Here is a 23,968-nt window from a genome sequence, read left to right as displayed (position 1 = left end):
TAATAGAAAGAAACGTGATCGTATACAAATGTTAGCAAGGTTTGAAATGATTCTGTTTTAGTCAAACATTATATCTGTTTGGGCTTCTTGAGGTCAATTTGCCGTCAACAAACAGTTGATGATCCCTGGTCTATTCTGTATCCTTGGCGTTAGGAGGGTGCATTCTTTCGGAGCAGATGGGCTATTTAATTACCGGCCCCGCAGGGCTGAAGGATTACTGGCAGTTGATTGATCAACTGAATGTATTGATTAGCTACAAAATTCACTCATGTATTGATTAGATTGGAAAGTGACCAGAGGTGTTTCAGTCATGTAGGACCCTGATGGAATAGCCCTGTTTTGAAGTCATACGACACTACGATCAGTACACTACACTATGCCAACTAAGGGAAACAATTTCTGTGGATAGCATATGTACTGTAAAGCTCACCGCACGACGGCACATTGTTGGTTAGTCTTTAGTAATTTGCTGAATTCACTAATTTTGCTTAAGCGTCATCTCAAATCTGCCTTGACTGCAAATGTGATGCGCGCTGAGGCAATTCACACACCAGCAACTCATAACTGGAAACTTTTTACAGACATATTCAACAATGGTCATAAGTCAACTGCTACATGGACAGTGAAGTAGGCTAAGCAATTAAAAAGACTGATGCTCAGAGGAAAAGAAAGGCAAATGGGAAACTGATTCAGTCGAGCAGACAGTTAAATAGAAAAGTGTGTGTGTGTGTGTGTGGTGTGTGTGTGTGTGTGTGTGTGTGTGTGTGTGTGTGTGTGTGTGTGTGTGTGTGTGTGTGTGTGTGTGTGTGTGTGTGTGTGTGTGTGTGTGTGTGTGTGTGCGTGCGTGTGTGCGTGTGTGCGTGTGTGCGTTTGCATGCGTGCGAGAGAGAGAGAGAGATCCAATGTATTGTGTGTCAAAAATATTAAAAACTTAGCTCACCTGATAATGAAAAAACACCATATACACACATCACACACACACACACACACACACACACACACACACACACACACACACACACACACACACACACACACACACACACACACACACACACACACACACACACACACACACACACACCTCCCCCATACACACACAAGTTCAAGACAATGTGTTGCTGAGCATGAGGGCAGACAGATGTATCGATGCATGTGCACAGCATCAACATCCTACCCTTTGCATTTATATGACACAGCCTGGCACCCCATGCTGTTGTTATCACTGATCTCTCCCCTCCATGTCCCCACAGGGCCAAATGTCTCCTTAACCCCTGCCCTCTGTAGCTGCTGGGTGCCTGGCTGGGCTGGTTGCCTGGCTGGGCTGGGGGCTGGAGGTTGGCTAGGATGGGACCTGACTGGGCTGGAGGCTGTGAGTAATGCAGCGGGCTGCTGGGTCAGCTCTTCTGGGTGGCAGATCTTCAATCACAACCAACCTGCTGTAGCATCACAGTCAGACAGCAAAAAGACCACAGCCAGATCCTACCACAGCCAGACCATAGCATGGCCCTACCACAGCCAGACAATAACATGACCCTACCACAGCCAGACCATAACATGGCCCTACCACAGCCAGACAATAAAATGGCCCTACCACAGCCAGACCATAACATGGCCCTACCACAGCCAGACAATAACATGGCCCTACCACAGCCAGACCATAGCATGGCCCTACCACAGCCAGACAATAACATGGCCCTACCACAGCCAGACCATAGCATGGCCCTACCACAGCCAGACAATAACATGGTCCTACCACAGCCAGACCATAACATAGCCCTACCACAGCCAGACCATAGCATGGCCCTACCACAGCCAGACAATAACATGGCCCTACCACAGCCAGACCATAGCATGGCCCTACCACAGCCAGACAATAACATGGCCCTACCACAGCCAGACCATAGCATGGCCCTACCACAGCCAGACAATAACATGACCCTACCACAGCCAGACCATAACATAGCCCTACCACAGCCAGACCATAACATGGCCCTACCACAGCCAGACCATAACATGGCCCTACCACAGCCAGACAATAACATGGCCCTACCACAGCCAGACCATAACATGGCCCTACCACAGCCAGACCATAGCATGGCCCTACCACAGCCAGACAATAACATGGCCCTACCACAGCCAGACCATAGCATGGCCCTACCACAGCCAGACAATAACATAGTCCTACCACAGCCAGACCATAACATGGCCCTACCACAGCCAGATCATGACATGGCCCTACCATAGCCAGACCATAACGTGGCCCTACCACAACCAGACCATAACATGGCCCTACCACAGCCAGACCATAACATGGCCCTACCACAGCCAGACCATAACATGGCCCTACCACAGCCAAACCATAACATGGCCCTACCACAGCCAGATCGTAGCATGGCCCTACCACAGCCAGACCATAACATGGCCCTACCACAGCCAGACCATAACATGGCCCTACCACAGCCAGACCATAACATGGCCCTACCACAGCCAGACCATAGCATGGCCCTACCACAGCCAGACCATAACATGGCCCTACCACAGCCAGACCATAGACACAGACCACAGTCTGATCACAGCAAGACCACTGAGACAGACCATGTCAGATCACAACCAGAACATACAGCTAGTTAGACCTTACAGCCAATCCACAGCTAGACCGCTGACAGACCACGGCCACTGACCACAACCAGACCAGTCAGACTACAACCAGACCAGTCAGACTACAACCAGACCATAGCTAGACCATAGAGATACCACAACTAGACCACAACCAGACCAGTCAGACTACACCAGACCATAGCTAGACCATAGAAATACCACAACTAGACCACAACCAGACCAGTCAGACTACATCAGACCATAGCTAGACCATAGAAATACCACAACTAGACCACAACCAAACCACAACCAGACCAGTCAGACTACACCAGACCATAGCTAGACCATAGAAATACCACAACTAGACCACAACCAGACCAGTCAGACTACATCAGACCATAGCTAGACCATAGAAATACCACAACCAGACCACAACCAAACCACAACCAGACCAGTCAGACTACAACCAGACCATAGCTAGACCATAGAAATACCACAACCAGATCACAACCAAACCACAACTAGACCAGTCAGACTACAACCAGACCATAGCTAGAACATAGAAATACCACAACCAGACCACAACCAAACCACAACCAGACCAGTCAGACTACAACCAGACCATAGCTAGACCATAGAAATACCACAACCAGATCACAACCAAACCACAACCAGACCAGTCAGACTACAACCAGACCATAGCTAGACCATAGAAATGCCCCAACCAGACCACAACCAGACCACAACCAGATCAGCCCCACCTCAGCCAGATATACACTCTTCCCTCTCATCATCTTTTAAAAAAAGACAGCATCTTGTACAAGGGAAATTACAGCTTTGAGACTGTATCAAAATGTGGGTCAATGTCTGTCAAGATGACCTCAACTAAAGTGTATATGATTGAGTATTCTGATGGAAAGCTGGCTATAAAGAAATAGATGAAGACATTTCCAGAGAAATTAAGCCATCATAGTGAAAACATAATTAAGTGCTCTGGGAGATGGATGGCATTATGTCATAGAGACAATTCTTTAAAAAATGTAAGCTGGATCAAAAGAATTACAACAAAACACTAATTGGGGTTGGGTTAAATGCAGAAGACACATTTCAGTTGAAGGCATTCAGTTGTACAACTGACTAGGTATCCCCCTTTCCCTTCCCCTTTTAATTCAACCTGTGACATTCTTCTTTGTTGAAAGACGTTTTTCAAGAAAAGAAAGCCCTAGATATCCGGGGATTTACAAACTGATATCAAACGGACATCAAAGGGATTCTGAAGTTGTAGATTAGTGGAATTTGATCAGCACAACTTCAAAAGCATCACATTGATTTGGAGTCAACAATACTCTCCCGGCTGTATTAGAAATCAGCTTATATATCACCAAAGCTGCAGCTACTTCCGATATACGAAGCAAAACCTCTGACGTACTCTAAACTAAAAACAAGGTAAGATGTTATCATAAGCCATCAGTGTCAAAACCCAGAGGGGTGCACAGCATCATCCAACACGCTCATTCTAATTTTCCCTTTGAAATCCTCTGATATCTCAACAAAATATGAGCTAATTGCACGAGATGAATATATCCTATACTACTTGAATTTTGCCCTGACATGTCTGCTAGCTTACAACCTCATCCATATTCATGGTTGCCCCAGTCACGTGAGAAATGGACTGGCAGAAGGCTAACTGTGCCATTTAAGAAGGCAAGACTTTGGCTCGTGCTCAATATGGTTTTTAATAGTCCGTTAACTACTCAAGGTCAATCCAGGTTAAAAGGGAAGTTACTAAAGTGTTTCCATTCCCCTTTAAGGCTGATGTGCCTTGCAGCCGCATACTTCTCTCCCTGGGCGGCAGAGCAGAGGATTTGGGCTCCACCACAGTCTGAGCATCCAACCCCTCTCGCTCTTCTTGGTTATGCAAAAGCCAGATAATCTTGGTGCATGCAGCTTTGCAAGAAGAAGGTCTGCTCCGCAGCCGAGCTGACTGCCTGGCTCATTCCAGCACCACTCATCCAGTCCACTGATGCAGAATGTGTCAATTATGGCACAGCAGGAATGGATGGATCGTACCTGGCTGGTCCTGTGCCGGTGTGTCCTTTGCAGAGGCTCTACATGGTAGTGGAGTGTGTGTCCCAGTGTGTGTGAGGTGTTTGTGTGTAAGTGTGTGTATCGAGTGGCAGTGAAGAGCAAAGGAGGAGTGCACAGTGCAGTGCCAGAGATTGGAGGCAGGCAAGGTTTCTGACTGTGCTGCTGAGACTGTGTGTGTGTGTGTGTGTGTGTGTGTGTGTGTGTGTGTGTGTGTGTGTGTGTGTGTGTGTGTGTGTGTGTGTGTGTGTGTGTGTGTGTGTGTGTGTGTGTGTGTGTGTGTGTGTGTGTGTTTCTGAGAGTATAATCCTTTCACCGTCTTCAGGGACAAGCTGCAAATGAGCCAGTCTCCGTTTTCTCTCTTCTATCTCTCTTCTCTCTCTCTTCTCTCACTGTATCTCAGACTCGCACATGAGCCTCCAGCACAATGATCCTCCCATGCTGCCACCTTTCGCCTGATAACACAGGATGAGGCGAGCTGTCTTTTCCTGTCTCTATTAATGACTACGACGATATCCATCATTCTCTCTCTCTCACTTTTCTTTTTGGTTTTCAATGTGAGTCGGTGGCCGCCTCGCTGTCGGTGCTGCAACGTCTTGTGTATCTGGTGTACGCGATTAGACACCCACTCTACTGTGGGATTTACACATGCATGTTGTTTACACATCTACTGATCCACTCCAAGGTGATGCGAACACGTCCGTTTAATTGGAGATGTATAGATATTCTTATCATTCCTGTAGAGTTTGTAAGTTTATATTTGCAAAAAGTGATGTTTACTTCCTATTCACACACTGTTGATGAGAACATATTTTGGGGGATGTTGGTTTACTGTGAATATTGTGTTCGTCTTGGTTGCGACTCAAATATAAAGCTAATAGATTCAATAACGGTATTTGCTCACCCACTATTGTGGTTGGGAGGATTATTTTTTTTAATAGTTGATGATACACCAGCACATCCAATTTCATCATGATTGTGGGGGAGTGATAGAGCCTGGAGTTATAACGTAATCAAACTGGAAGAAGGCATTAGCACTGTGCCAATCAAAGGCTACATCATTTTCACAGACTAGATCATTAGCAAGGTAGATAGAGACCATAGATAACGCTGCTCTGCTGTATTGGCCCCACGTTCTGCTTTAAGGAGAAAGTGTGGGCAGTAATGACATCCCCTATTGTGCTAAAACCAGATTACCATTGATGTAAGGAGCAGTAAGGAGCAGCCCAACTGGGATGATTAGTGTAGACTTAGTGGGATTCAGGCTGGAGTGGCAGAAATATGGAGGGACTGCACACTTGTCATCCCAATAAAATCACACTGGAGGCTGTGGGACTGTTGTGGATGGGCAGGGTGAAGAACGAGCTTCTGCAGTGTGTGTGTGTGTGCGTGTGTGAAAACCCAAGTCAGCACAATCTAATCAGCAAGCACATTCTTTCTCTCTCACTCCCTTGCTTCTTCTTTCTCTACTACTGTACCTTCAGGTTTGTTTTTTTACCTCATGGAGAGATTCCTGATGGGAGATTGCCATCATCAATCCGTTTTTATCCATTACATTTGAGTCATTTAGCAGACGCTCTTATCCAGAGTGACTTACAGGCGCAATTAGGGTTAAGTGCCTTGCACATTGACATATTTTTTTTACCTAGTCGGCTTGGGGATTCAAACCAGCGACCTTTCAGTTACTGGCCCAATGCTCTTAACTGCCATATCACCCAATAATTAACCAATGCCTAAAGACATGAAAAGATAAGGAATTGAAATGATACATGCTACATCTGCTTGTGGTGCAGGACAAAACATTTCATTTCACCTTCAGATATCAGGATTTCAGAGGGACAGAGTGTATAATCAAGAAATTAGCAGTTACTCATCCGCACAATGTAATTTAGTAATCAGGCTTTAGTCTCTGTTTGTTTGATTTCATTCAAGACATAGTTAAATCATCAAGCTCGCACCTGAGCAAACAAACGTGGGGAAATGCCACATCTGTCACATACAAAATGCAGGAGAGGAAACCCTGAACACAGATGCCTATTTCTGAACACCAGCCATGGCTCAATTTCCTCCTGTAAAAACACCCAGTGTGAAAATAACCCCTTGCCCCCTACGTCATGGCTGTGTACAGAAATGAACTGGAACTATTAACCTTCCAGTGGACTTATATTATTGGAGCTTCGGCCATATAGCTTTTGACCCTATAGCATACACCTTGGGAATGGATTTGGAGGAAATCAGTATGAGAATTCTTTACTGTCGTATCCCCAGGCATTCAGCTAAGAACCTTTTTTACCAATCAAAATGTCCCTCCTGATTGTAAAGAACCCAATATCTCACTTGATGGCTACAGTATATCTTACTTGAAACCTGGTCACCAGGAGTAACTGGCTTTCTAGCCTATAATTCAATCTCATCTCTCCTACAGTTGACTGGCCTAATGAGTACTCAAAGTCATCTCACCTGCTGTGTACTTGGTTTAAATAAGCTCTTTCAAGTTTATGCCTCTATGCCTTTCCCAGTGCTCTCTGCATCTCTGTGTGTCTCCTTGCCCCTGCCGTCTCGCCCACTGTCAACACGCTAGATCAAATGATACATGAAAACCACCATTTATTTAAGATCCGTTTCCCCGTTTCCAAAGACTGCTATTTCCGTGTGACAGACTCTTTCCTGTATCCCTTTTCTTCCTCAGTCAGTCACTCATACATTCTATGTATCTGATGTTTGTCTTTCCCCCCCCCCCCCACCCCCAAGGCTTTTTCACGTCACTGAGAAGAGTGAGCTTAACTCATTCAGTCGCTACACATGAAGATTTCAGGCATTTAAGGCAAGTCTGAGAAAAAACGCACAGTGCTGAGAAAACCTCCTTCACTCTGCAGAGCTCAAAGAAATTCTCTAAATACAAACATACAACGCATGACAGCCATTTATGGCACAACCCAAGGCAATGTCTTCATTCAGTAAAAATATCAACTCATGTATAAAGCAGAACTTATTCTCTGCGTGGGAATTTTTTTTCTTCTCACATTACGGAGCGATGCATTTTAATGCACAGAAAATATCAAACCTAATAGACTACTGCCCGTATACAGTTGAAGTGGGAAGTTTACATACACCTTGGCCAACTACATTTAAACTCAGTTTTTCACAATTCCTGACATTTAATCCTAGTAAAACTATCACCACTTACGATCACCACTTTATTTTAAGAATGTGAAATGTCAGAATTATTGTAGAGAAAATTATTTATTTCAGCTTTTATTTCTTTCATCACATTCCCAGTGGGTCAGAAGTTTACATACACTCAATTAGTATTTGGTAGCATTGCCTTTAAATTGTTTAACTTGGGTCAAACGTTTCGAGTAGCCTTCCACAAGCTTCCCACAATAAGTTGGGTGAATTTTGACCTATTTCTCCTGACAGAGCTGGTGTAACTGAGTCAGGTTTGTAGGCCTCCTTGCTCGCACACACTTTTTCAGTTCCGCCCACAAATTTTCTATGGGATTGAGGTCAGGGCCAAATCAATACCTTGATTTTCTTGTCCTTAAGCCATTTTGCCATAACTTTGGAAGTATGCTTGGGGTCATTGTCCATTTGGAAGACCCATTTGCAACCAAGCTTTAACTTCCTGACTGATGTCTTGAGATGTTGCTTCAATATATCCACATAATTTTCCATCCTCATGACGCCATCTATTTTGTGAAGATCACCTGTCCCTCCTGCAGAAAAGCACCCCCACAACATGATGCTGCCACCCCCGTGCTTCACAGTTGAGATGGTGTACTTCGGCTTGCAAGCATCCCCCTTTTTCCTCCAAACATAACTAAGGTCATTATGGCCAAACAGTTCTATTTTCGCTTCATCAGACCAGAGGACACTTCTCCAAAAAAATACAATCTTTGTCCCCATCTGCAGTTGCAAACCGTAGTCTGGCATTTTTATGGCGGTTTTGGAGTAGTGGCTTCTTCCTTGCTAAGCGGCTTTTCAGGTTATGTTGATATAGGACTCATTTTACTGTGGATATAGATACTTTTGTACCTGTTTCCTCCAGCATCTTCACATGGTCCTTTGCTGTTGTTCTGGGATTGATTTGCACTTTTCGCACCAAAGTACAGATGAACGTGGTACCTTCAGGCATTTGGAAATTGCTCCCTAGGATGAACCAGACTTTTTCTGAGGTTGTTACGCTCGTCATAATCATTGGACCAAGGTGCAGCGTGGTAGGCGAACATTTTACTTTATTTAAAAATGAACACCGTCAAAACAACAAAATACAAAAAAAACGAACGTAAAGTTCTGCAGGCTACACAGCAGCAATACAAATCAAGATCCCACAAACAAAGGTGGGAAAAAAGGATGCCTAAGTATGATCCCCAATCAGAGACAACGATAGACAGCTGCCTCTGATTGAGAACCATACCTGGCCAACAAAGAAATAGAAAACATAGATTTCCCACCCTAGTCACACCCTGACCTAACCAAATAGAGAATAAAAGGAATCTCTAAGGTCAGGGCGCGACAGTACCCCCCCCCAAAGGTGCGGACTCCGGCTGCAAAACCTGACTCTATAGGGGAGGGTCCGGGTGGGCATCTAGCCTCGGTGGCGGCTCCAGTGTGGGACGTAGACCCTGCTCCGCTCGCGGATCCGGCATCTTCGGTGGCGACTCTGGTGCGGGGATCGTCGCCAGAAGCTCCGGACCGTGGATCGTCGCCGGAGGAACCGGACCGTGGATCGCCGCCGGAGGAACCGGACTGTGGATCGTCGCCGGAGGAACCGGACTGTGGATCGTCGTCGGAGACTCCGGACCGTAGATCGTCGTCGGGGACTCCGGACCGTAGATCGCCGCAGAAGGTTCCGGACTGGGAACCCCCGCTGGAGGCTCTGGACAGCCGACCGTCGCTGGAAGCTCCGGACCGCCGACCGTCGCTGGAGGCTCTGGGCCGCGGATCGTCGCTGGAGGCTCCGGTCCTTGGATTGTCGCTGGAGGCTCCAGGCCATGGATCTTCACTGCAAGCTCCGGGCCATGGATCATCACTGCAGGCTCCGGGCCATGGACCATCACTGGAGGCTTCGGGCCGTGGACCGTCTCGGGAGGTTCCGGACTGTGGACCGTCTCGGGAGGTTCCGGACTGTAAGCCGTCTCAGGAGGTTCTGGACTGTGGGCAGTCTCAGGAGGTTCCGGAGTGTGGACCGTCTCAAGAGGTTTCGGACTGTGGACCGTCTCAAGAGGTTTCGGACTGTGGACCGTCTCAGGTGGTTCCGGACTATAAGCCGTCTCAGGAGGTTCCGGACTGTGAGCCGTCTCAGGAGGTGAGCCGTCTCAGGAGGTTCCGGACTGTGGGCCGTCTCAGGAGTTTCCGGACTGTGGGCCGTCTCAGGAGGTTCCGGACTATAAGCCGTCTCAGGAGGTTCCGGACTGTGAGCCGTCTCAGGAGGTGAGCCGTCTCAGGAGGTTCCGGACTGTGGGCCGTCTCAGGAGGTTCCGGACTGTGGGCCGTCTCAGGAGGTTCCGGATTGTGGGCCGTCTCAGGAGGTTCTGGACTGTGGACCGTCGCCGGAAGCTCCGGACTGGGAACCGTCGCCGGAAGCTCCGGACTGGGAACTGTCGCTGGAAGCTCCGGACTGGGAACTGTCGCCGGACTCCGGACTGAGAACTGTCGCCGGAAGCTCCGGACTGAGAACTGTCGCCGGAAGCTCCGGGCTGGGAACTGTCGCCGGAAGCTCTGGACTGGGAACTGTCGCCGGAAGCTCTGGAATGGGAACTGTCGCTGGAAGCTCTGGACTGGGAAGGCGCACTGGAGGCCTAGTGCGTGGAGCCGGGACAGGTGGCACCAGACTGGTGACACGCACCTCTGGGCGAGTGCGGGGAGCAGGCACAGGACATACCTGACTGGGGACACGCACTTCAGAAAGAGTGCGAGGAGCAGGCACAGGACGTACTGGGCTGTGGAGGCGCACTGGAGACCTGGTGCATAGAACCGGTGTAGGATATACTGGACCATGGAGGTGCACTGGAGGTCTGGAGCGTAGAGCTGGCACAACCCGTCCTGGCTGGATACTCACTTTAGCCCGGCAAGTGTGGGGCGCTGGCACAGGAGGCACTGGGCTGTGAAGGCCACTGGCGACACAGTGCGGGGCGCTGGCACAGGACGCACTGGGCTGTGAAGGCCCACTGGCGACACAGTGCGTAGAGCTGGCTCAGGATATCCTGGACCGAGGAGGCGTACTGGAGACCAGGAGCGCTGAGCCGGCACAACTCGTCCTGGCTGAATGCTCACTTTCGCACAGCAAGTGCGAGGAGCTGGCACAGAACGCACCGGGCTGTGGATGCTCACTGGAGACATATTGCGTATCTCCGCAAAACATGGTGCCTGACTGGTCCCACGCTCCTCACGGCGACTGTCTTGCTCCAGACATCAATGCATCCACGCTACCTCATCACCCCCATCAACTATCTCACAATACTCCTCGCTCAGTCTATCCCAATATTCCTCCTCGCTCTCAGACTTGCCCCTCGGCTTTGCTGGCCAACCCGGGGGCTGCCTCTCGGGCTTCCGTCGTGGTCGTGAACTTCGGAGTCGCCGTTGATCCTCCTTCGCTGCCTCCGCCTGCTTCCATGGCAGGGTCTTGTCCCCTGCCATAACCTCCTCCCATGTCCATGATGTCCTCCACTCCCTTTTCTCCCGGGCCCAGGATCCCTGTTCCTCCTGGCCACGCTGCTTGGTCCTTTGGTGGTGGGATCTTCTGTTACGCTCGTCATAAACATTGGACCAAGGTGCAGCGTGGTAGGTGAACATTTTACTTTATTTAAAAATGAACACCGTCAAAACAACAAAATACAAAAAAAAAACGAACGTAAAGTTCTGCAGGCGACACAGCAGCAATACAAAATCAAGATCCCACAAACAAAGGTGGGAAAAAAGGATGCCTAAGTATGATGCCCAATCAGAGACAACGATAGACAGCTGCCTCTGATTGAGAACCATACCCGGCCAACAAAGAAATAGAAAACATAGATTTCCCACCCTAGTCACACCCTGACCTAACCAAATAGAGAATAAAAGGGATCTCTAAGGTCAGGTTGTGACAGAGGTCTTGGATGATTTCTTTTGATTTTCCCATGTCAAGCCAAGAGGCACTGAGTTTGAAGATATGCCTTGAAATACATCCACAGGTACACCTCCAATTGACTCAAATTATGTCAATTAGCCTACCAGAAGCTTCTAAAGCCATGACATAATTTTCAGGAATTTTCCAAGCTGTTTAAAGGCACAGTTAACTTAGTGTATTGTGATACAGTGAATTATAAGTGAAATAATCTGTCTGTAAACAATTGTTGGAAAAATGACTTGTGTCATGCACAAAGTAGATGTCCTAACCGACTTGCCAAAACTATAGTTTGTTAACAAGAAATTTGTGAGAGTGGTAGAAAAACAAGTTTTAATGACTCCAACTTAAGTGTATGTAAACTTCAGACGTCAACTGTATATACTCTTAAATGTACCTCATCTACTCTACTCATCTATTTGTCCTTTCCACTCAGGCCAGCCTCCAGTTTTTATATCAATATCAATTGTATATAAAGTGAGGGCTACCTTGATGGACAGTAATAACAATCTAGTTCAGTAATAACAATCGAATGTCTCTCTACAGAGAGAGAGAGAGAGATCTGAAGAGGATATGGGATGCACATGCTGTGCTCCGTGGCCATGGTGTCGACATTATCCCCACTGTGACATTCGATTGTTATTACTGAACTAGATTGTTATTACTGCCAATCAAGGTAGCCCTCACTTAATATACAATTGATATTGATATAAAAATATATATGTCTCATCACATTAATATCATTAACACATTTTAGTCCCAATTTGCCTGTAATACGCCCCTTCAAACCACTATAATACTATATCAATAAACATTTTTAAAGATCACAACGGAAAGTCCAAGCCCCTGACATCCTACTTGCAACACACATGCAACAATATTTCAAATACAGCATGTCAATACTGTACATTTAGACATTTATCAATAACCATCATATGGAGGCGAGGAAACATACTCACTGATAAGACTTCAATCAAACCAGTCAATGAAACATTAGCATATCAACGAGAACATGAAAATACCAAAAAATACATTCCCAAATCAGCATCAATCCCCCAGGTCAAAAGATCAAAGAGAACTTCCTGCCGCAGCGTTTGAGAGAAAGGCACTCAAGTAAAAATAAAAATACCTGCAGGAACTACAGTATGCACGGAGATAGAGTTGACATGCCTGGGGATGAAGAATTTCCCATTCTGCAGCACGACAGTCACACTTCTACACCGTCCTGTACTGTCTTAGTACTGGATCTCAGCTCTCCTTCTTTGTATCCTTTCACTCTGTTTTCTGTTCTCCTCATAGTATATATTATTCTATTAAGTCGTCTTTCTTTTCCTTCTTTCTTCTTCTGCTTCCCTCTTCATTCTTCTGTTTTCTCTGCATCCATGTTTTTGTCTCCGTCCAGTTTTTCTGGTACAACCACACTGCACGGGGGAGAGTGTTTTAGGGTTGGTGTGAGTATGTCTGTTCTGTGGTGGGTTGGCAGGGGTCTGTCTGTCTGTCTGTCTGTCTGTCTGTCTGTCTGTCTGTCTGTCTGTCTGTCTGTCTGTCTGTCTGTCTGTCTGTCTGTCTGTCTGTCTGTCTGTCTGTCTGTCTGTCTGTCTGTCTGTCTGTCTGTCTGTCTGTCTGTCTGTCTGAAATCCAGCATGCTACAGTGCAGGAGAGCCTTTACCCATGTCTTTGCATGTCCACTGAATAAACTAATGTTTTATTAATGTAAACCCCTCCCCCGACACACTCCTCTTAAAGGCACAGTGTCCTAAAAAAATCTGTAGCTTTGCTCTCTGGTCCAAATGCCCATGGATGCTAGATTTAATCTAGGCATGTTATTTCATTGGATACTATTCAGGATGTATGACTTGTAGAGGAATCATGTCTTTGGATGCGTTCCTCTGCCCAGGCGTTGCTGACGCATGCCAGATCTTACAGCGCCTGGGTAGTTATTTTACATATCAGCTAGAGCTAGACACATCATACGTAATCTGTCAGTCGATGACACAGTCAATGACGTGGCACACGACCATTGGTTAAAGCATGCAACGTCTGAGCAGGGGAACGCAACCTTTATGTATGAGAAATGTTTTTGAACCAATGATAAAATCCCAACTATATTTTTGTAAACTCATACTATGTTAACCATTGGTTGCAGGTGGGACATTTGGGACAGTGTTTGGAGTTGTCTTCTACTTTTTCTAGTGTCTTTGACACTTTAATCAAACTTACTGATGGTAGATATAAATAATGGAAACTAACAAAGATGGGTCTCGACAAGAGCACTAAAGAGAGTCCCGTGGATGCGTTAGTGCACTTTGATACAAAGTGGAACCAGTTGATCTATGAGCAGTGTGTGTGTGTCGTGTGTGTGTGTGTGTGTGTGTGCGTGTGTGATAGAGGACACAGGACACACATGGTCTAAGTAAATCCTGGGTTACCGTAGGCTGTAATTCAGTATGGAAGGCCATGAATTAATGAGAAGGTAACAGTTTGTTTTCAGGGTCAGGCCTGGGCTACATCATATGCTGTATGACACAAAATAATGCACACAACATGACGACTACTGTCTGTTGACCATAAAGTCCAATTTAGTTTGTTGAACAGATACTATTGGATATGGCTTTGTAAGAATTATATGCTGTGTGTGTGCCTTGGTTTATGCCTGGGTGTGTGTCGTGTAAGAGATAACATGTTTGTGTAATGTATAGCCTATGTGTGTGTAGTCATAATGTGCCACAGACCGTTTGTTTGCTGACTGGTTAATAAAACATGGTGATATATAAAAGATGGCCTTGAGTGTAGTAAGTGGGTGAGTGACACTCACTGTGCCAGGTTGGAGTGAGCCCTTCAATTTGCCCTTGAGCAAGGTACTGTATTCACTAGGAGATCCTCTTTCTCAGCCCACCTTGCTTTCTATTGAGAGAAGGAAAAGATAGGTCAAGATGGGAAACTACTGCAAGCTTCATCTTAGTTTCCACTGAATTCTATGCAGTTCAAAACTCTTGAATTCCTTCAGAGTATAATTAAGAAAGGGAGACATGGAGTACTAGAATTACTCACACCAGAGAGTGAGAGGTGTATGACATCTGCAGAGAGGAGAGGCAGAGCAGACAGAGAACAGAAGGAAAAAGGGGAAAGTGGAGAAGGAAGAAAAGGGAGAGGAGGGAGAGAGTGCGAGGAGGGAGAGAGATGAGGGAGAGAGAGAGAGGAGGGAGAGAGGAGGGAGCGTGCGGCGGGAGAGAGAGAGAGAGAGGAGGGAGGGAGAGGAGGGAGAGAGGAGGGAGAGAGAGAGAGGAGGGAGAGAGAGGAGGTAGAGAGAGAAGAGGGAGAGAGAGGAGGTAGAGAGAGAAGAGGGAGAGAGAGGAGGGAGGGAGGGAGAGGAGGGAGAGAGAGAAGAGGGAGAGAGCGAGAGGAGGGAGAGAGAGGAGGGAGGGAGAGGAGGGTGACTGTGAGAGGAAAAGGGAGAGAGAGAGGGAGGGAAGGAGAGAGAGAGGAGACTGTATAGTGACAGATTCATTGCTGCCCTATGACAGCAAGTGCAGTTCCTCTCTCACCGTCCAGGCGCAGCAGCTGAATAATGAATCTGGTTCCAGGAAACGCTTCAGAAAGATTCAGTAACATTACATTCATTAGACTGACCCAGCGACAACCACCACACAGAGAGAGAATGAAAGAGAGAGCAAGAGAGTAAGAGAGAGAGAGAGAGATGAGAAATTACAAGTTAGATAGTATATTAATACATTTTGATTAGTGAATAGATTAATGTATTTCTTACCTCTCATGTAGGTTATTAGACAACACATTATGTTTTACAATGACAACCTGTCATCCATAGTTAATATGTTTACGCTATGACATGTATAGGATATTTAACCCTGTTGACACTGTGGCAGTCTCAGTCCATGTCTCTCTTGGTCTCTAACATATCTGCCAAATTTTTCTAATTGTATGCCATTCATTTGAATCTAGTCTATCAGGCTCATTTGATCCCTCAGTTTCTTTAAAGCTCTCAATTTACCTGCCCATCTAAAGGCCTACTATGGGGGAAAACCTGTTGCCGTGGCAACCCCTGCAGGGCTGGCGAATGGATCTGAAGGTTTAGCGAAGCTATTTAACCATACACACAAACACACACACACACACATACACTTACACAGTTCTGTAGACCACCAGAGAAATCAAGTCTTAAGCTTTATAGCTTACCCAAAACTAACACTCTACTGTCAAATGGTACATAGGTAGGCTATACATTCATCAGTAACATAGAGGTCCATTCTTGTTCTTTTTATGTTGGGGAGATATTTATTTATACGCAGATACCGTAGCCATAGTGATAAGACAACTCTATCTGGTCATGGCCAGGATTACAGTATGAAAATGCAAATTAGATCCAATTTAAGAAATCATATAGTAAATACATGATTTATTTAGCAGTTATGAAAGAGATATCGACATTTGCCATGTTGTATATCACACAATACAATTGAATTTAATGAAAACAACATGACTACAAAACATTAAACGGGCCTTGTGCATTGAACAAATTGGGATGTATAATACGTTGCATATCTAGAACCACTTATTCAGATAAAAGCCTTAGAAGTCATTGATAGAAATCTCATACATGTAAGTACTCACTATGAACATGCAGGGTAGGAATGCAGAGCCCGCATATGTCTCTTTATCAGTTAACTACAAAAAGCAAGATGTCAAAATAGATCTCCCTCAACCAACATTGTGCAAAAATATGCATATAATATGCATCATAAAACAGTAATTGAGAATACATATATTTACATAATTGTAAAAAATTCAAAAGGCATTCAGAGTAGTTACAGTATTTCACAAATGTTATATATTTTTATTTAACTGGGGAAGTCAGTTAATAACAAATTCTTATTTACAATGACGACCTACACCGGCCAAACCCCAACCCGACCAATTGTGCGCCGCCCTATGGGACTCCCAATCACAGCCGGTTGTGATACAGCCTGGAATCGAACCAGGGTCTGTAGTGACGCCTCTTGCACTGAGACGCAGTGCCTTAGACCGCTGCCCACTCGAGAGCCCAATCCTGGGCTTATTCAAGATGGTGCAATTTTACAGAACATTCGGATAGAAATGTATTTATTGCGCAGAACAGGCTTGATAATTCCTGATGTGAATAGCATACAGTTGATTTCCAACTGCAACCTTCTAAACATTGTACCCTGCTGGGTAAAGCCCCTGATCCATTCCTCAATGACAAATCAACTCTCACATCTTTGGCTCTGCTATCCCGTGTATGAAGAGAGCTCTCTAGTGGTATACTCAAGAACTTGCACAATGTACATCCCACACATTGAAAGGTTCTTGATGTGCATCAATTCCATCTGAAAATCACCTAGCCCCTAAGGATGTATGTATGACAATGTTACTTTCTAAATTGAAGAATCTGCTCAGTTGTAGCAATCCAGCCAAATATCCACAGTGATATTGCTTCACAAGCCCTTAAGCAAGTCAAATTCGTTAGGTAAAGCACAGAATCACAGCACGAATGACGGTGCTCTTTCTAAAGACCTTAAAGCTGTGCCAGCTAAAGTCGGTACACAATGCCTAATTAAACTTAGCCTCACAGGGATTGCAAGCAATTAATTAAAACATAAAACGGGAGGGGGGGGGGGGGTGTATCTGAAAGTACAAATTAGTTAGGTCCACTTAAAAATAAATCATATAAAAGCTACTGCTAGGGGTGTATAGCCGAGACCACCCATGTCTAGCCCCCTTCACACTAGTTACTGCATGGATCATTGACTTAATCACAATCTGAGCTCCACAGTCATCAGTTATGTGTTCACACCAATAGCCTAATGCAGGATTAACGCAAAGCTCATAGTCTACTGTATGGTCCTGGTGGCTCAGTGGTCAGATGGAGTGTCCCTAGCTCAGTGGTCAGATGGGGTGTCCCTAGCCCAGTGGTCAAATGGGGTATCCCAAGCCCAGTGGTCAGATGGGGTGTCCCTAGCTCAGTGGTCAGATGGGGTGTCCCTAGCCCAGTGGTCAGATGGGGTGTCCCTAGCCCAGTGGTCAGATGGAGTGTCCCTAGCCCAGTGGTCAGATGGAGTGTCCCTAGCTCAGTGGTCATATGGGGTGTCCCTAGCCCAGTGGTCAGATGGGGTGTCCCTAGCCCAGTGGTCAGATGGGATATCCCTAGCCCAGTGGTCAGATGGAGTGTCCCTAGCTCAGTGGTCAGATGGGGTGTCCCTAGCCCAGGGGTCAGATGGGGTATCCCTAGCCCAGTGGTCAGATGGGGTGTCCCTAGCTCAGTGGTCAGATGGGGTGTCCCTAGCCCAGTGGTCAGATGGGGTGTCCCTAGCCCAGTGGTCAGATGGGGTGTCCCTAGCCCAGTGGTCATATGGGGTGTCCCTAGCCCAGTGGTCAGATGGGTTGTCCCTAGCCCAGTGGTCAGATGGGGTGTCCCTAGCCCAGTGGTCATATGGAGTGTCCCTAGCTCAGTGGTCAGATGGGGTGTCCCTAGCTCAGTCGTCATATAGGGTGTCCCTAGCCCAGGGGTCATATGGGGTGTCCCTAGCCCAGTGGTCATATGGGGTGCATATGGGGAGTATGGCCCAGTACATCACTGGGGCAGAGCTCCCTGCCATCCAGGACCTCTATACAAGGCGGTGTCAGAGGAAGGCCCAAATAATTGTCAGGGATTCCAGCCACCCAAGCCATAGACTGTTCTCTCCGCTTCCACACGGTAAGCGGTACCAATGCACCAAGTCTGGAACCAACAGGACCCTGAACAGCTTCTACCCCCAAGCCATAAGACTGCTAAACAAGACTGCTAAATATATCATCAAATGGCTACTCGGAATACCTGCCTTGAACCTTCTTTGCAATAGCTCTCTTGCACTGACTCTATGCACACACACACTGGTCTCTGCCCATACACGCACACATACTTGCACACCGACATACAACACACAGCACACATGCATACTGACGCCACGCCACGCACACACGCTCGCTCACTCACTCACACACACTTTCACCATCACCACATATGATGCTGCTACTGTCTATTATCTATCCTGTTACCTAGTCACTTTACCCCTACTTTTATGTACATAGATAGCTCAATTCCCCCGTTCCCCTTCACATCAACTTGGTACTGGTACTTCCTGTATATAGCCATGTTATTACCTCGTTCCCCTGCACATCAACTTGGTACTGGTACTTCCTGTATATAGCCATGTTATTATCTCGTTCTCATGCACATCGACTTGGTACTGGTACTTCCTGTATATAGCCATGTTATTACCTCGTTCCCCTGCACATCAACTTGGTACTGGTACTTCCTGTATATAGCCATGTTAATACCTCGTTCCCCTTCACATCAAATTGGTACTGGTACTGGTACTTCCTGTATATAGCCATGTTATTCCCCCGTTCCTTTGCACATCGACTCAGCACTGGTACTCCCTGTATATAGCCATGTTATTCCCCCGTTCCCCTGCACATCGACTCTGCACTGGTACTTCCTGTATATAGCCATTGTCATGACGTGGCCCTTTCTGGGTGTAGATCGTGGCTTCCCCCTCTCTCGCTATCTTCCCTATCATTGTTAGTAACCAACATCTACCGTTTGTTTGTTATGCATTTCTGTGATTATTTAGTTAGTTAGTAAATAAATGATTAAGCCAATTGGTGTATGGATGATTTATAGTAAAGGCTGGGTTCGTGCAACGACGTTCAGATGAGACTGACGTGAGGTAAAGAATAATTCATTAGTTAAAGACTAATTTATCAGATATTAAAATATCTGATGAGTTATATTCGGAAAAGTATAACTTTGTAATCTGAAGATTTTCCGTGGTGCCCCGACTTCCTAGTTAATTAAATTTACATGATTAGTTTAATCACGTAATAATAATTACAGGGAATTGATTTGCTAAAATAATAGTCTTCACCTTTAATGATGCCAAAGACACGACACCATGTTATTCCCCTGTTCCCCTGCACATCGACTCGGTACTGGTAATCCCTGTATATAGCCTTGTTATTACCCTGTACATCAACTCGGTAGTGGTACTTCCTGTATATAGCCATGTTATTACCTGGTACTCCCTGTATATAGCCATGTTATTTTTACTCATTTTACACTGTATTTATTCCTTGTGTCGCTTTATCTTTATATCTGCATTGTTGGAAAAGGACCCGTAAGTAAGCATTTCACTGTTGGTCTACACTTGTTGGTCTACATCTCGATGTGAAGAAGCTAGGTAGGCTAGCCAGCTAACTTAGCCAACTAACTAGCTAGCAAGGCTAATTGAGGCCATTTTGCTGCTCTCTCCATTTTTTTCTACAACAACTCCATTCAGATTAAACAACAGCCTACCTTGGTTGATCATTGTAGCCTACTCCTTCTCATTAAAGTAGCTTCATTCCATCATTTTCCTTCCATTTTGCATTGATTAGAAATATCCCACTTCATCTGCTCGGCTACATATGAAGTGCAGCTGACTGTAGTACCATGGTAAATATATATGTAGCATAATCACATGGATCATTTTATTTAATTCAGACAAATCCTTTTAAATTGTTAAAATACGCCTATATATTTTTTTCATGAATACTCTTGCAAGTAATCAAATACTAACATCAGTAAACCATCAATTCTTACTGATCATAAAGTTATATTCTTATCTTTAAATATTAATGGATCTGAAGTTAATAAACCGAATCGGAGTTATTGGAAACTCAATAGTAGACTGTTGGAAGATGAATATTTCAAGATGGATGCCAAAGATATTATACAACAAAATTGGAGGAAAGACCCACTATTTACATCTTATGGGAAATATTGGGAATTAATGAAGTATGAAATAAGACAAACAGCCATGAACAGAGGTAAAGAAATTGCTGAATTTAAAAGATTGAGGGAAGATAAACTTGTTAAGGAAATACTTTCTCTAATCTCTATGGAGGACCTTGATAAAGAAGGAAAGGGTCGGTTATTTAGAAATGGACCGACTGTATGAAGAGAGAGCAAAAGGGGCATTTGTAAGATCAAGAAGGAGATGGTTAGAGGAAGGTGAAAAAAACAGTAAATACTTTTACAATTTAGAGATAAAACAATTCTGTATTTACCTCTATTCATAAGCTTAATATAGATGGAAAAGAAAATGAAAACCCCAAAGATATTTCAAAATATGTTTCAGAATTCTATGGTAATCTTTACACCAGTAATGTCTGTCCTACTAGTGACATATCAGCGTTGCTACACTCTGTCAAAGACTATGCAAAATTCATAGATGAAGACTTCCAAAAGTCTTGTTGTCACGACACCGACGGATGGTGGCGCCCCTCCTCGGCCGGGCGGAGCTCGGCGGTCGTCGTCGCGGCCTACTAGCTACCATCGATCCCTTTTTGTTTCACTTTCTGTTGGTTAGGTCTAGGTAGGCACGCACCTGTTTTGGGTTAGTCATTAGTAGGGGGGGGGGGGTTATTTAGTTTAGCGTAGATTGTCTGTGTTTGTGCGTGATTGTGTTTCCTGTCCGGTTCATGTGCTATCGGAGCGTATGTTGGTTTTCCTCTGCCTGTGGTTGATTTAATTGTGTACACCACCGCAGAGTAATTTAAGGGCTGCGTCCCTATATATATATTTTTGGCGACCACCTCCAGTTTTTTCTTGAATAAAGAAGTATGGTCAAGAACTCTCTGTCTCCTGCGCCTGACTCTACCTCTCCTGTTTTTTCCGAGCCAGCCCGTGACACTTGTGATGAATGTATTTATATTAATTAAATAAAATATATCGGATTTGATGGACTACAATGAGCACATTATGGAAGATAGATTTATTTTATTTGTAGACTTTTACAAGGCTTTTGATACAGTTGAACATTATTTTATTTTTGAGAGTCTGTGTAATTAAGACACTTTACAATAATAGTAACAGCTCTGTTAAATTATCCCAAGGAACTTCAGAGAGATTTGACATTAGATGCGGAATTAAACAAGGATGCCCAATTTTTTTTTTTATTATTATTTATTGTTCACACAAGTTATGGCCTTCTTCGGGATCGGTGTCCCTTCCACGGGACGGTTGAGCTAACGTAGGCTAATGCGATTAGCATGAGGTTGTAAGAAGTCACAAGAAAATTTCCCAGGACATAGAAATATCTGATATTGGCAGAAAGCTTAAATTCTTGTTAATCTAACTGCACTGTTCAATTTACAGTAGCTATTACAGTGAAAGAATACCATGCTATTGTTTGAGGAGAGTGCACAATTTTGAACATGAAAAGTTATTAATAAACAAATTAGGCACATTTGGGCAGTCTTGATACAAAATCTTGAACAGAAATGCAATGGTTCATTGGATCAGTCTAAAACTTTGAAAATACACTGCTGCCGTCAAGTGGCCAAAATCTAAATTGCACCTGGGCTGGAATAATACATGATGGCCTTTCTCTTGCATTTCAAAGATGATACAAAATACAAAATAAAGGTTGTTTTTTTCTTTGTATTATCTTTTACCAGATCTATTGTGTTATATTCTCCTACATTCCTTTCACATTTCCACGAACTTCAAAGTGTTTCCTTTCAAATGTTACCAAGAATATGCATATCCTTGCTTCAGGGCAGGAGCTATAGGCAGTTAGATTGGCGTATGTCATTTTAGCCGAAAATTGAAAAAAAAGGGTCGGATCCTTAAGAGGATTTATGGCACTTCATATCAATAAGGATAGTTTTAGGGGTATTCAGATACAAGATAAAGAGATAAAATGTTCACAATTGGCTGATGACACCACCATTTTTTTTGAAAGATCATAATGAGGTCAGGAAAGCTATTGAGTGTATTAATGCATTCTCACATGTCTGATTTATCTCTGAATATTAGGAAATGTGAATTACTTGCGTTGAAAAGATGTGACTTAAACTCAGTATGTAATATCCCTGTAAAAGATGTGATCACATATCTTGGTATTAAAGTTAGCAAAGACCAGAAAGAAAGGGCCAACTTAAATTTACTCCTATTGTAGAGAAACATTTTAAGAGATTTAACTCCTGGTTATTAAGCTGTAGTAGAGTTAAAATGGTTATTCCATCAATCTTCAAATTATTAGAATAGTACACAACGCAGAACAGAACAACCAGGTTGAGGGTCAGTGGCCAAAGCCCGCGAACAGGAATATTCCAAGTTTAGACAGAAGGGGGAGTCAGATCGCTATGATCGCCAGGAACTTTTTTAATTGTTGCGCTACTGGTGATGCCTGTTGATGTTAGGTAGGCAGCTACAGTAGCTGAATGCTGTTAACATCTTCGAGTTTTGTTTCATTAAATGTATTTTATTTCATCTGGGTGCTTGCATCACCTACTAACACTCTGGTACTACCCGGAGCGCCCGTTCTCCTCAGTCGGAGAAAACACTGAGAAAGGTATGTGTTGCAGATTACTCCTTTGTAGAAGTCCATAACGTGAAATAAATAAAACATCCCAATGTTAATGCTGTAGATATTGTTATAAGGGAGTGTGAGACTATTGAAACACGTAACTTTCAGAGTTTTATTGTTGTTATTAATATAGTTTACAGAGTGCTAAAAAGTGTTGCTGTTGCTAGCCAGCATGCCTTTCTGTGATGCAGAGGGTTAGCTGAGCTGCAGAATGGTGCTGGTGTTGCATTATGGGAGATGTAGTTTTGGCCCTCTAAGGTCTGAATGGGATAGAGGCGATTTCACGTTGTAACTTGTTTGTGTTGCAGTGATTTTGTACATGAGTTGTTGTATTTTGGTACTGTCAACACTGAAAGCAGCTAGCAATGTATTGGGGATGTGAGACAGGATATGTGTATTACCTTTCTTCATGCTCCTGTATTGAACAACTTGTCAGATGGCGCATTGGAGACTGATGTGTTCCTGTCCTGTCTTTTCACAATACTATTGCAGGTATGGTTCTATTGTCTAAGAATTAAGATTATACATTCTTTGTATTAAGGACTGGTTATTATTTTATAGTATACATTATGGCTTTATGTATGAGTGTGATTGTGTGAGTCTGAGAAAACACTGAGAGAGAAAGAACTTGTCAGATGGTGCATTGGAGACTAATGTGTTTCTGTCCTGTCATTTCACAATACTATTGCAGATCAACATAAAAGCCTAAAAGACAGCCGTGGTGTCGCTCTTCATTTCTTGGTTCTCC

The 23,968-nt window shown here is 44.6% G+C and overlaps 1 protein-coding gene across 4 annotated transcripts in view; it reads right to left on the bottom strand.

Annotated features, from left to right (window-relative positions):
• Positions 1 to 13,359, bottom strand: part of LOC106579341 (SRC kinase signaling inhibitor 1) — a 60,035-nt gene extending 46,676 nt beyond the window's left edge. For 3 of the 4 annotated variants that reach the window (XM_014159186.2, XM_045702468.1, XM_045702469.1), the window contains exon 1: positions 12,921 to 13,357. The gene's annotated coding sequence lies outside the window, so the exon portion shown is untranslated. Of the gene's footprint in view, positions 1 to 12,920 lie in introns of all 4 variants that reach the window. The other variant, XM_045702470.1, reaches the window with a different exon arrangement.
• Positions 13,360 to 23,968: the final 10,609 nt, after the last annotated feature.

Source organism: Salmo salar, chromosome ssa19 (genome assembly GCF_905237065.1).
Source record: "Salmo salar chromosome ssa19, Ssal_v3.1, whole genome shotgun sequence".
NCBI lineage: Eukaryota > Metazoa > Chordata > Actinopteri > Salmoniformes > Salmonidae > Salmo > Salmo salar.
Note: the sequence above shows the minus strand (reverse complement) of the source record. Positions and strands in the feature narration are given on the sequence as shown.